An 11,900-nucleotide genomic window follows, 5' to 3' on the forward strand; every position below is an offset into this window, starting at 1 on the left:
ATAAAAACATGAAACAAAAATGCACATTTTATGGTGTATGATTAAATAACTCTAAACATACCAAAGGAGTATTTTCTTTCTTTTTTTTACTTCTGAAAAAAAAAAGGTTTAAAAACAAAATAAACACACACAGGGAGAAACAGACAGGTCTTCCATTCACTGATTCACTCTTCAAATACCTTCAACAGCCAGAGTTGGGCCAGCCAAAGACAGACTCTGGGAATTCAATCTAGATGGCAAGGACCAACCATGTGAACCATCATCTGCTGACTCCCAAAGGGAGCATCAGCAGGAAAATGATATCAGAGGTGAAGCACTGAAAAGGCTGTGGGCATCCTAGATGGTGTCTTACTCACTATGCCAAACATTCGCCCCAGAAATACTTTCTTTATGACAGGGTTGGAAAAACTCCCTTGAGATCTATCTTGGCTCAACTTGTAGCCATCCTTACATGAACCAAAATCAGTCTCAAATCCCCATTTGCTAAGATTTGACTGTTTTCAGCAGACTAACAGTGAGAACCTGTGTGTTGGTGCTGTGAGGAAGTAGAAACAGGAAGAATAGGAGAACTGAGACTGCATCTCCTTAATTCTTTTAGGAGGATGATTTGTTTAGTCCTCATAATAGTGCCCTGAGCTAATTGTTGTAATCTGCATTGTTCAGCTAATATAGGTAAGAACCAGAAGTGTTGTGTGCAATGTGCATGGTTATCAGGGATGAATATGGGAATCCACATTAAGACTGAAAAGAGGTCAAGTTTGGAACTCACACAGTGAAGCTCTTGGGACCTGAGCAAACATCACTGGGAATTATCAGAAAAGGATCAAAGTTATGCTTTAGCTCTTCACATTTGACCTGAAGTACAAATTAGGTCCCAGACTGGTTTAATAATTTATAGTTCAAAAGATGGAAACTCTTTCCACCAATAGAAGATTCTGTTTATTTGCCCTTTTGGGCATTATATATTCTACCTCTATGAGAATTTTCATTTTCTTATTTAAGAAAAAAATCTTAATGCATTGACTTCACATCAAATTGAAAGGAGTGAACTTTGGACTAGTGCCTAGCTCACATTTGCAGTCTCAAGAATATATCTTCCCTGTATCCAACATAAATCACCCATGGCAAATTGTGCTACAATTCTCAATTTAGATGTGGAGTATAACGATTTCAAAGTGACTTGCCCAATGTATATTTTGCACCAAAGAGTCAAATCCACTTCTATTTAAATAAAAGAAAAATGAATTTTATTTTGTATGACAATTCTGAGCAGTGTGAAAACTGTTGTTTTAAAACTAAAGAGAACACAAGAAGAGTCCATTACATATAGAAAGAACAATTTGTCTCACAAACTTTTAGTTGCAGTTAGGAGAATGTTGCTTGTATTGTTGTGTGCAACTATTCAGGCTGATTTCTTCATTGTCAGTGATATTACTGACTGCCCTTGCTCTATCCCAGCACGCTTTGAGGTGGAACAATAGAAATTAGCAATAATTCCATCAAATGGCATAACCAGTTCTAACACAGGGATGAATCAAAACTTCCAGCACTCATTAAATGGCATCCCAGTGCAAAGGGAAGACTAAGATAGTTGCATTTTCTCTCTAAAGCTCAAATTCTGTTATAAAATATTAAGATGTCTGTGTAATATATTGTGCCTGAGTTTGAGTTCCTCTCTCAGTTTCACATCTCTGATAGTGTGCATCCTGGGAGGCAGCAGATTCTACTCACCTGAAACACCAAAACTCAGTCCTGACTTTGCACTTGCCCAGCCCTAGACTTTTTTTTTAAAGCCTTATATATTTTTATTGGAAAGTCAGATATACAGAGAGGAGGAGAGACAGAGAGAAAGATTTTTCATCCGCTGACTCACATCCAAGAGGCCACAACAGCTGGAGCTGAGCTGATCCAAAGCCAGGAGCCAGGAACATCTTCCAGGTCTCCAACATGGGTGCAAGATTCCAAGGCTTTGGGCCATTCTCTATTGTTTTCCCAGGCCATAAGCAGGGAGATGTATGGGAAACAGGGCTGCTGGGATTAGAACCGGCACCCCTATAGCATCCTGGCACGTGCAAGGTCAAGACATTAGCCGCTAGGCTATTGTGCCAGACCCTCCCAGCCCTAGTTTTTGCAGGCAATTGAGGAATGAGCCAGAGGATGATGAATTTCTGTGTATATCTTTCAAGTATAAACAAAAATTAAAAATAAACTATGGAGCTCAGTAATTTGACTTTTAGGAACTAAAATCTTTCTTTTTTAAGAGTTCATTTATTTCCGCTTCCTCCCTCAATCCTTTAAAAAAAAAATAAGCATACTTACTTAACTCATCTGCCTTAAAAGGGAAACCTGTCAGGGAAAGGGAGCTCACGTGGACCAGCACAATGAAACAAGAGAATGAGCGCCACACTGTGGAGGCAGATGTGGGACTGAGAGTTCACAGTGATTCGTTCTCACACTGAAACTCCTTTAGCTGTTGACTGAGGATCACATTGCCAAGGGGATGAGCTTTGATCTTTACCTAGCATTTATGATAACGTTATTCCTGGTAAATAACTTTCTCATCTTCCTTAATGTGAGGTTTTCCAAAGCCAGTCATGAGTGGGACACTGGTCACCATGAAGCCTTGCTGGTTTGTGATGTAACCTACTTGGTTTCTCCTTCATTGCCAGCAGGGAATGAGCCTGGTCCCCAAAGTAGTCCTGGGAAGCAGCTCCTAATTTCCCCCTGATGGATGACCCTTCAAGGTCAGAGAGACAATGAAACTGGGTCAGTGGGAACACCTCCTTTTGGTTTCAGGTCGATGGAGTTTGTGCTCCACCATGGAATTTTATCCATTTCTTTGGCTCCTTTCTGTGGACCTGATTTATGTTTTTCCATTCAGAGGCCATTAGTCAACCAAGAGTTGATCATGAGAGATGGAAACACCTAATACATGACTGTCTCTATGTTCTGGGCTCTTATAAAACTTTATTGAAATTGTAAAATTAGTAGAAGCATGTCTTGCTTTAACTTGACAACGGACAAGTGTCCAAGACTTTAAGCCAGTCACTCCAATATGGGATGAAAGCTGCCCAAGTGGAATCTTAACTGCTACATTAAAAAATGTCATAAATTCTGCAATTTAAAATGTGTGTGCTTAAACCATATCTCAGTTTACCAATGGGCTTGTTCTAAAAAGCATCTGACTTAGGACAGTTGCTGTGATGAAGACGTTGTGTTGCCTGAATGGTTCTAATTGCCCCCTCTTTCAGCAAAGAGAAGAGGGACTTAGGGGTAAATCACAACCTCTCCTTACAGGAAGAACAGAAACTTAGTGCATTGTTTCATTTGAGTTTTATTTGCTATTTTGAGTATATAGTTATGTCTCCTTTATCTGAATTTGAGACATAAGAGAGGAGGCTAGCAAGAGCACTGTCACTTGCTGGTTTACTCCCAAAATGTCCACATGGGCCACAACTAGATCAGACCATAGCTGTGACCAGAAACTCAATCCAGGTTTCCCACATGGTGGCAAGTACCTAACTGCTTATGGTATCACCTGTTGCTTTGCAACATGTACATGAGCAGGAAATCAAGAGCTGTACCAGGTCTTTAGGTTTGGCATGTGGGCATCATAACAGGATCTTACCTGGTGGGTCTACTTTTGAGTGCTACTGAGTGCTATTGAGTGCAAAATTCACAAAAGGGAATCAGCAAACGAGTGTTTATTCCCTCCAAGTTCTTGAGAGATTAATGGATCTCTGAACACACTAAGTAATATGTTCAGTATGTGTCCTCCCTGGTCTATCTATCTTTACATCCATCCATCTTTCTATAATTCTGTCTCCCTGCCCTAACCATTCTTCAAGTTTTCCAAGGGTTGATTAAACCCCAGATAGAAAATGTCATCTAATTAGTAGTTAGCCTCCTACCTTCACACTATTTTTTCTTATAATAAATTTTGATTGTGAGCTTTCCTAACTTAGTGTTACAATGTCACAATTCACAACAGTATGTGTTAACTACTCCTTTAGAAAAAAACAGTTTCAGCATAAATTACCACATTCCTCTTGTTTTGGTCATGTTCCCAGTTGAATACAAGGCTGCTATATCTTTTTTTTCTCATACTATTAATATTTCTCATCTTATCCATATCTCAAGCTTTAGCTTTCTAAACTTTTCACTTTTACATCTCTGTTAAGATTTATTCAAAGGGAGGATAAACAATTCTTGAATTAGCATCTAAACATAGCAAGAAGGTTAAATGGAAGTATAAAATAGCATTTTCTTATCCTAAAGACACACCTTTAAGTTTCTTTTTTCATTGCCTAGTGAGGAAAATGTGAGGATTTAGAAGATCAGTACTTACCTTGTGAAACTGTCACTGTCTTGCCTCCGACTCAGCACCAGTCCCTGATGTGTGCAGCAACTATTTATTCAACCCACTAAATTATTTCCACCAGTTCAGAAGAAGCCACTCCCTGAAGTAAAAGAGTTCCAAGGCTTGAACAGAAGGAAAACATTTAGTCCTACTTTAATCAGGTCAAGTCACAACTGGTTAATATGTAACTTTTTAAAGTTAATAATAAAAGTTGCAAGAAGAAATTCCCAGAGAATGCTTTATTCCTTTCTGCCAGTTAGAGATGACATTTTGAAGAGACTTACTTGGGGGTTTTCATAAATTGGAAAAATCACTAAGATGAGAAATTGGCCCATGAGCAAGGCTGGGAGGTGACAGTCTGTAAAGGACAGCCAATGTCATGCTCTGTTACAGGTGCATTTCAACCATACAGTAAGCGGCTTTACAGAATAATTATGCCCTTGCATTGTATAGTAAATGGTTGCACAAAAAAACTATAGTTGATTCAAAATTCACATTTAGCAGAGTGTCCATTTTGCCTGCTAACTGTAGTAATGCTGATTACACAGTTTCTCTCCCTATCTCATTCACATTGGACTTCCCAGTCAGTGGAACTCCTTGCACAAGCCTTTTGTACTGATGTTATGCTTTATCTATGCCTGCTATTATAGTTTCTCTAGACTATCTTTTCAAATACTTCTTTGTGCTATGTCTTTCCTGTCTGTTTCCTCCGTAGACTTTCTTTTCAGTTTCTTTGTATCTCAACTTTAATTTGAAGTAATCTTTTGATCTTCTGAATGTGGCCTTATTAAAAACAGTTGTTCCATGTGCAATTTGCTGAAGTGATTTAACATAAATCCCCCCAGGATTGTACATGAAGACCCTGTTGTATCAAACTGAGCCGACACAGAGGAGTACTGATTAGATTTGAAAGTAGCTTGTTACCAATGCTACAGAGAGAGCTCATGCCACAAATATCTCTTGACCTTGAACTATGAAAGAGCAGGGTTTATAAAGGCAAAACCACACACTGGGAGGGGCTCAGGGGGCTGAATTAATGCAGGACTACCTTAGGGATAAAATAATTATGAACTTTGAAGCCTTTATTGTTGAATCAGGTGAAACTCATTTTTCTCCTACTCGCTTGAACAGCCTAGCCAAGACATGAGGATTCTTGCTAACTGGGATGTGGTTTTCTCAGCTGGGCTACAGTCTTCCACATTGGGAGTGGAGGGGTGCCTCACCTAAGATGAAGCCCAGCTCAACATGGAATCCCTCATATCAGGCCTGGTATTTCAGTCTTAAACCAAAGGATAAATGTCCCCATAACAAGAAGAAATAGACAAGAGTGAGCAGGTGGAAGACAGAAGCAATAGTTAGCATCAATTGGCCACAGCATCAGAAGCCAAGGCATGCAGAGGCCACCAGAGCCTGTCAGGGGCTGGAAGTATCCTCCCCTGGGGCTCCAGGGGACCCAAGCCCCAGGGACTACTCTGCTCTGTGTCTTCTGACCCTCAAAGGGTGACAGATCGGTGTTTTGCTGTCTCAGTTCCAATCTGTAACAATCTGTTACTGGAGCCCCTGGAAACGAATAACCTCTCCCAGCTACTCCCTCCACTACCTCAAGATTATTGTGAAGCAAATGCCTGACCCCACAACTCTTTATCTACAAACAGCAATACTTAACTGTAAAAAGTAATCACTCACTTTCCAAGCATAATCACATCATTCTCCTACCTCAACAATATTTAGTATCAGTATTCACCATTCTAATTTCCTCCATTAGGTCTTACAGATTATTTTACACTGGGATCCAAATAAGATCTCCACATGATTTTTGAGGTATGTGAATAAGTATACATTGTAGACTACATGTGAGCTAAAGTTAGGGTGTGTGGATTGTGTGAGGGCTCTAACTATACGCATGTCCCTAGGTCCTCTGGGTGAGCATGGACTTAGGCATGGTGTCACTATCTCTGTATGAAGTGGCACTGGAGACACAGCCAACCATGACGCACACCACTGGCCTCACAGGACAGTTTCAATTCTGGCAGCCCCGCTTTCCATCCAGCTCCCTGTTTGTGGCCTGGGAAAGCAGTCAAGGATGACCCAAAGCCTTGGGACCCTGGGGCCCAGCAGCGTGGCCTAGCGGCTAAAGTCCTTGCCTTGAACGCACCAGGATCCCATATGGGGGCCGGTTCTAATCCCAGCAGCTCCGCTTCCCATCCAGCTCCCTGCTTGTGGCCTGGGAAAGCAGTTGAGGACAGCCCAAAGCTTTGGGACCCTGCCCCCATGTGGGATACCCAGAAGAAGTTCCTGGATCCTGTCTTCGGATCGGCATAGCATTGGCCATTGCGCTCACTTGGGGAGTGAATCATCAGACGGAAGATTCTCCTCTCTGTATATCTGACTTTCCAATAGATAAATAAATCTTTAAAAAAAAAAAAAAAAAAAAGCAAAAAGCCTTGGGACCCTGCATCCACGTGGGAGACCTGGAGGAAATTCCTGGCTCCTGGCTTCGGACAGGTTCACTTCCAGCCGTTGCGGCCACTTGGGAAGTGGATTATCAGATGGAAGATCTCCCTCTCTGTCTTTCCTCCTCTCTGTGTATTTCACTTTCCAATAAAAATAAATAAATCTTTAAAAAATGGTAATAGTTCCCCTCCTGAGGCCATAAACACTAGAATCTTCCAGCTTCCATATGGGACACACCTTGGTAACAGGGAGAATTTTCTCTAAAAATGCATGAGCCTCCAGAGGCTCTGCAGGAGTGAAAGTCCTTTTGCTTCATTGCTGACAATTTCCTGGCATCTAGAATTGCCAGACATAAACTTGAAGGGGGGTTTTGTCCTAGATTATTGGAAAATGCCTCCATAGAAGCACAGTGTTGGATTCACAATTAGCACTGGACTCAAGTAATTCTTTAAAATCTACTTTTGTGTATTATTTCATATATTCCTTCTACTGATGATGCTTTTCTGTGCCTGTCAATGAAGTGATCAATTTGCTAAGTATCTTTGCTTGCCTAGCTTGTTATCTGAATAAAAAGTAAAAGGATTTGATCATCTTAAAAAAGCTATAATATCTAAGTTTAACATTTTCACAAAGTATTTCAGAATCCAGGCTATTCTGTCTGGTCCAGTGTGATGAGGCACACAAGCTCAGAGCAGGATCTGGAGTAAAGGGAGGTGGTAGTATGGTCCCATTCTGCAGGAAACATGAACTCACCACAAGGTTTTAGAAAAGAAGATGATATTTATATTTACACTTTAGGAAAATCAACCTGGCAATAAATGTAGAAGAGACTGGAAGGAAGTAAAGCAGCAATCAGCGTGTCCTATGTATCTCTCTGATCCCTCACCCTCTCTCCCACTGTGTGCAAACACTCTACAGAAGAAAACTCCATGGGTCAAAACCCAGACTTCCAGAAGGAAAGGGCCCTTTGTTTGGATTCTTGCCTCCTGATATGTGGAAGAATCTGTGAATGATACAACAGTTTTTGAAACTGAATGGTAGAAAACATGTTTTTCAATTTAATGAAAAAAATGGGTATTATGTAAAAACTATTAATGAACTTCAAATTTTACATGAAAATAAACTTACATTTTATTATACTTTTGTGAACTTATTTGAATTTATTTTTTGATGATATTTACATAGTTGAGAAGGATGCATGCCCATGTGGACCACTGATTATGGTAAGAAGGGTAGAGGAATAGGATGATACCATTATTCCCAAATTTTCTTTTTCTTCTTTCTGTATCTGGGGGAAGAGGGGAGAAAAGAGGGGAAACTGCACCCAGCATCCGAACTGCATCAGTACCCAGGGATGGAGAATGGCCACCCAATGTCAACCCAGGATCCCCGATGTGGAGCTTGCTCTGAGGGTTCTGCTTAAGTGGTTTTGATAGTTCTGAAATGCTGTTGATCTCACCAATCCAAGGATGAGGAAATCTTTCCAAGGTCCATCAGTAGACATAGTGCACCTTAAAGTCTCCATTCACCCAAATATTTGTTATAACACTTCACTGGGATAGTTGTCTAATTTATTCTGCCCTCCAGCCTCTGCTATGGTACCAAATATTATCTGCAGGCCCCAGTGGAATACAATATCCTCCATGTACATTTGGGCTTGCCAACTACTGCTCTGTCTTCAGCAGCTGAGGCAGCCCAGTTCTGACACATGCACTCTCTGGTCAGACCACAAATCCTGTGATTCTCCCCATAATTGGAGTTCTGAATCTGTGGTTCAGTTGGGGAGGGTCCCCAAAGAAAGTTCATCTGAGGTGATCCCAGACCTAATACTTGTATGTGGTTGCCATTATGGGGGCTGTCTCAGTCCATCACCCAAATCATCTTATGCACACACTAGTGGCTGCAGTCACGTGGTCAGTTCTGACTCCAGCCCAATCTCTTACGTAAACCAATGGATGTTGCAGCCCAGCTTAACCCTACCCACCACACACCTGGCCCTCATGTACACCAGTGGGAACTGAACCCAGTCAAAGCAATCCCTATAATCTCCACTAGAACCACCCTCAGCCCTGGTTACAGTGTATGCCAATGTGTGTAGCAGACTGGTCTAGTCTGTCTCACATCCCATTTAGCTCTTGTACACATGAATGAGAGTTGGAGCCTAGCTCACTCCAACCAGCCTCACTATTGTGCCCACACTCATACTGGCAGATGCCACTGCCTATCTTGTCAGGCTCATCCCAGCCCTAGATCTCAATGCTTACCAGTAGGAGCTGCAGCCCATTAGAGAGATGCCCACAGTTTCCATACTGGGCCCATTCCCAGTCTTGGATCTTGCACTTTCCAGGTGGTTCTTCAGTCTAGCTTGACAAGGTTTTCCTCCAGTTCTAGCACTTGCCAGCTGATGCTACAGCAAGGCCCAACCAGCCTGCACTTACTCTGTCTTATATATGCACCAAATGACTATAGTTACTATAGCTCTCCACATAACCAGTTCTCATGCAGGCCAACGTGTGTTGTAACCCTGCCCATCTTGTTCTGTGCTTGGTCCCAGTGCTCATACTTACCAAAAACAGTGGCCTAGTAGGAGAGCCCACGCTGGCCCCCTATCAGGCTCACATTCCTGCTTGGTGTGTCACATGTGCTGGTTGGTGCTGTGGCCCAGTCTGGCATGACCTGTCTTACCTCTGCATTTGTCAGTAGATATTGTAGCCTAGTCTGGCCCAGTCTGCCCATAAATTCAGTTCATGCTGATAGGTGCTCCAGCCCAACCCATCCCAGCCATCTTAAATTTTTTTTATTATCATTTTATGATACAGTTCCAAGGGTTCTAGTATTTCCCTTATCCCAGCCCCAATTACCGCCCCACCACCACCTAGTTCCCCTATATCATTACTAAAGTATAGTTCTTCATACACAGTTATATGTCCATCATGGTGGGCATGGACAATGGCAGAAAGTCCAGCATCCTATTGTCAAGATATAGTAAACAGTTTCATTGTAAGTCCAACTTTGTCTGGAAGTAGCAATGCATACTGCATTGTATCCTCATATCTAGATATGTTAGTCTCCATTGCACAGCTACTGTATATCCCCTCAAAAGAAAAGTCATAATACAAATTCAACAATTGAAAGAAAAGTAGAAATTTGCAATGCCATGAAGTTAAACAACATGTTACTAAATATGACAGTCTCCATTGCACAACTACTATACAAACCTTAAATGAAAAGTCACAAAACAAAATCAACAACAGGAAGAAAAAAGAAATTAACAACACCATGAAGTTAAATAACATGCTACTAAATGACTAACATACAGCTGAAGAAATGAAAATCAAGAACCTTCTCGAAGAAAATGATGCTACTGTATGATGTATGAGTCATTGAAGAATTCAATCAAAAGAAAGTGTTTTTGAAGAGATGAAACTAATGGAAAATATCAAAACCCATGCAATATCGTTTCTGCTGATTTTTGTTGGTGAAATGTGTCTTGTCCAGCCAAAAAATAGATGGGTTTTGTTTTTTAATCCAGCCTACTAATCTATGATGTTTGATTGAGCTTAATCAATTTATATTCAGGGTTAATATGTATGGATGGTACTTTGGTCCTGTCATTTTAGGGATGGATTGTTCATTAGTTTAGTCCTCTGTTGTCATTTTACTGGGATGTTCTTCCTGTTTGCCTTTGGTTTTGTTGGGTACTATTCCTCTTCTCTGTCAAGAGAACATTTTGAAGTATCATTTGTAGGGCAGGTTTGAAAGAGGCAAATTCTTTTAACTTTCCTTTACTGTGGAAGAATTTTACTTTATTTTCAAAGACAAAAGAAAGCTTTGCTGGATATGTTTGCTTTTAGATTCTGGACTGTGTCTCTTTATTCTCTTCTTGCCTGTAGAGTTTCCTGTGAGAGATCTCCTGTGAGTTTAATTGGCATTCCTTTATATGTCAATTGATTTTTTTTCACCTGCACATTTAAGGATCTTTTCCTCATGCTCAATTGAAGAGAGCTTGATGATAATGTGTCTTGGTGAAAATCATTTTTGATCAGGCCTGTTGGGAGTTTTGTGCCCTCCTGGATGTTGTTTCCCGATTTTTTCTCTAGATTAGGGAAATTTCCCTTACTATTTCATTGAATACATCTTTAATCCCAGGTTCTCTTTCTGCACCTTGTGGGACTCCCATAACTCTTATATTAGGCCTCTTAAATATGTCTTTCAGTTCTTGAATCCTTTCTTTTTTTTTTTTTTTTTTTTCTTGGCCTGATCCAGCTCTGCTTCCATTTTTGGTGGTTTTTTGTTTGTTTGTTTTGGCTTCCCCCTGATGACAGGAAATATCTTCCAATTCTGAGATTCTGTCTTCTGCTTGCTTCATTCTATTTTGGAGACTCTCCACTGTACTTTTAATTTGCCCTACTGTGTTCTTAATTTCTGATATATCAGCCTTGATTTGCTTTACTGCTTCCTTAAATTCTTTGAACTCTTGTATGTGCTTCTCATTGTTGAGCAGAACATTTATAATGAGTTTTCTGAATTCTGTGTGCCCCATTTTCACGATGTCTTCTTCAGTGAACTCTGAGGTTGGCATAGGGTTTTGCTCCTTTGCAGGGGAGTTTTCAGTACTATTCATTGTGCCTTTGTCTCTTCTTTTGCTCTTGGTCACTGCACTTCTGATTACTAGAACTTCTCCTTGGGTAGGTTTCTAAGCTGTGTCACCCACTGGTCTACAGTTTGATTTTACTTATTGCAGTTGGTACATAACTCTTTGCTTGCAGCCACTTGTGTCACTGCCTCCAGCAAGTTACAGTCTGGGTTCTTATGTTAGATTTCCACCATGATCTCCATAGCCCCAACTCCTCGCTCATCAATCTCCACCTCCAGTGGTGTCCTGCTGAGACTGCACCATTGTCTGTACAACCTTTCTCCCACTTCTGGTTGGAGCAGGTCCCAGGATTAGGGAGACACAAGGTGTCCTATATAGCTAGGTTGTTGGTGACACTGATCTTGCCAGAACCTGTTAGATGTTAGGTCTGGGTGCCACATGGACCTATTTTGACCCATACAGTGCCACGGTCGGTATTATTTTCCTGTG

This window comes from Ochotona curzoniae, unplaced genomic scaffold, assembly GCF_017591425.1.
Source record: "Ochotona curzoniae isolate NIBS_2020 unplaced genomic scaffold, NIBS_Ocur_1.0 contig_3819, whole genome shotgun sequence".
NCBI classification, from domain to species: domain Eukaryota; kingdom Metazoa; phylum Chordata; class Mammalia; order Lagomorpha; family Ochotonidae; genus Ochotona; species Ochotona curzoniae.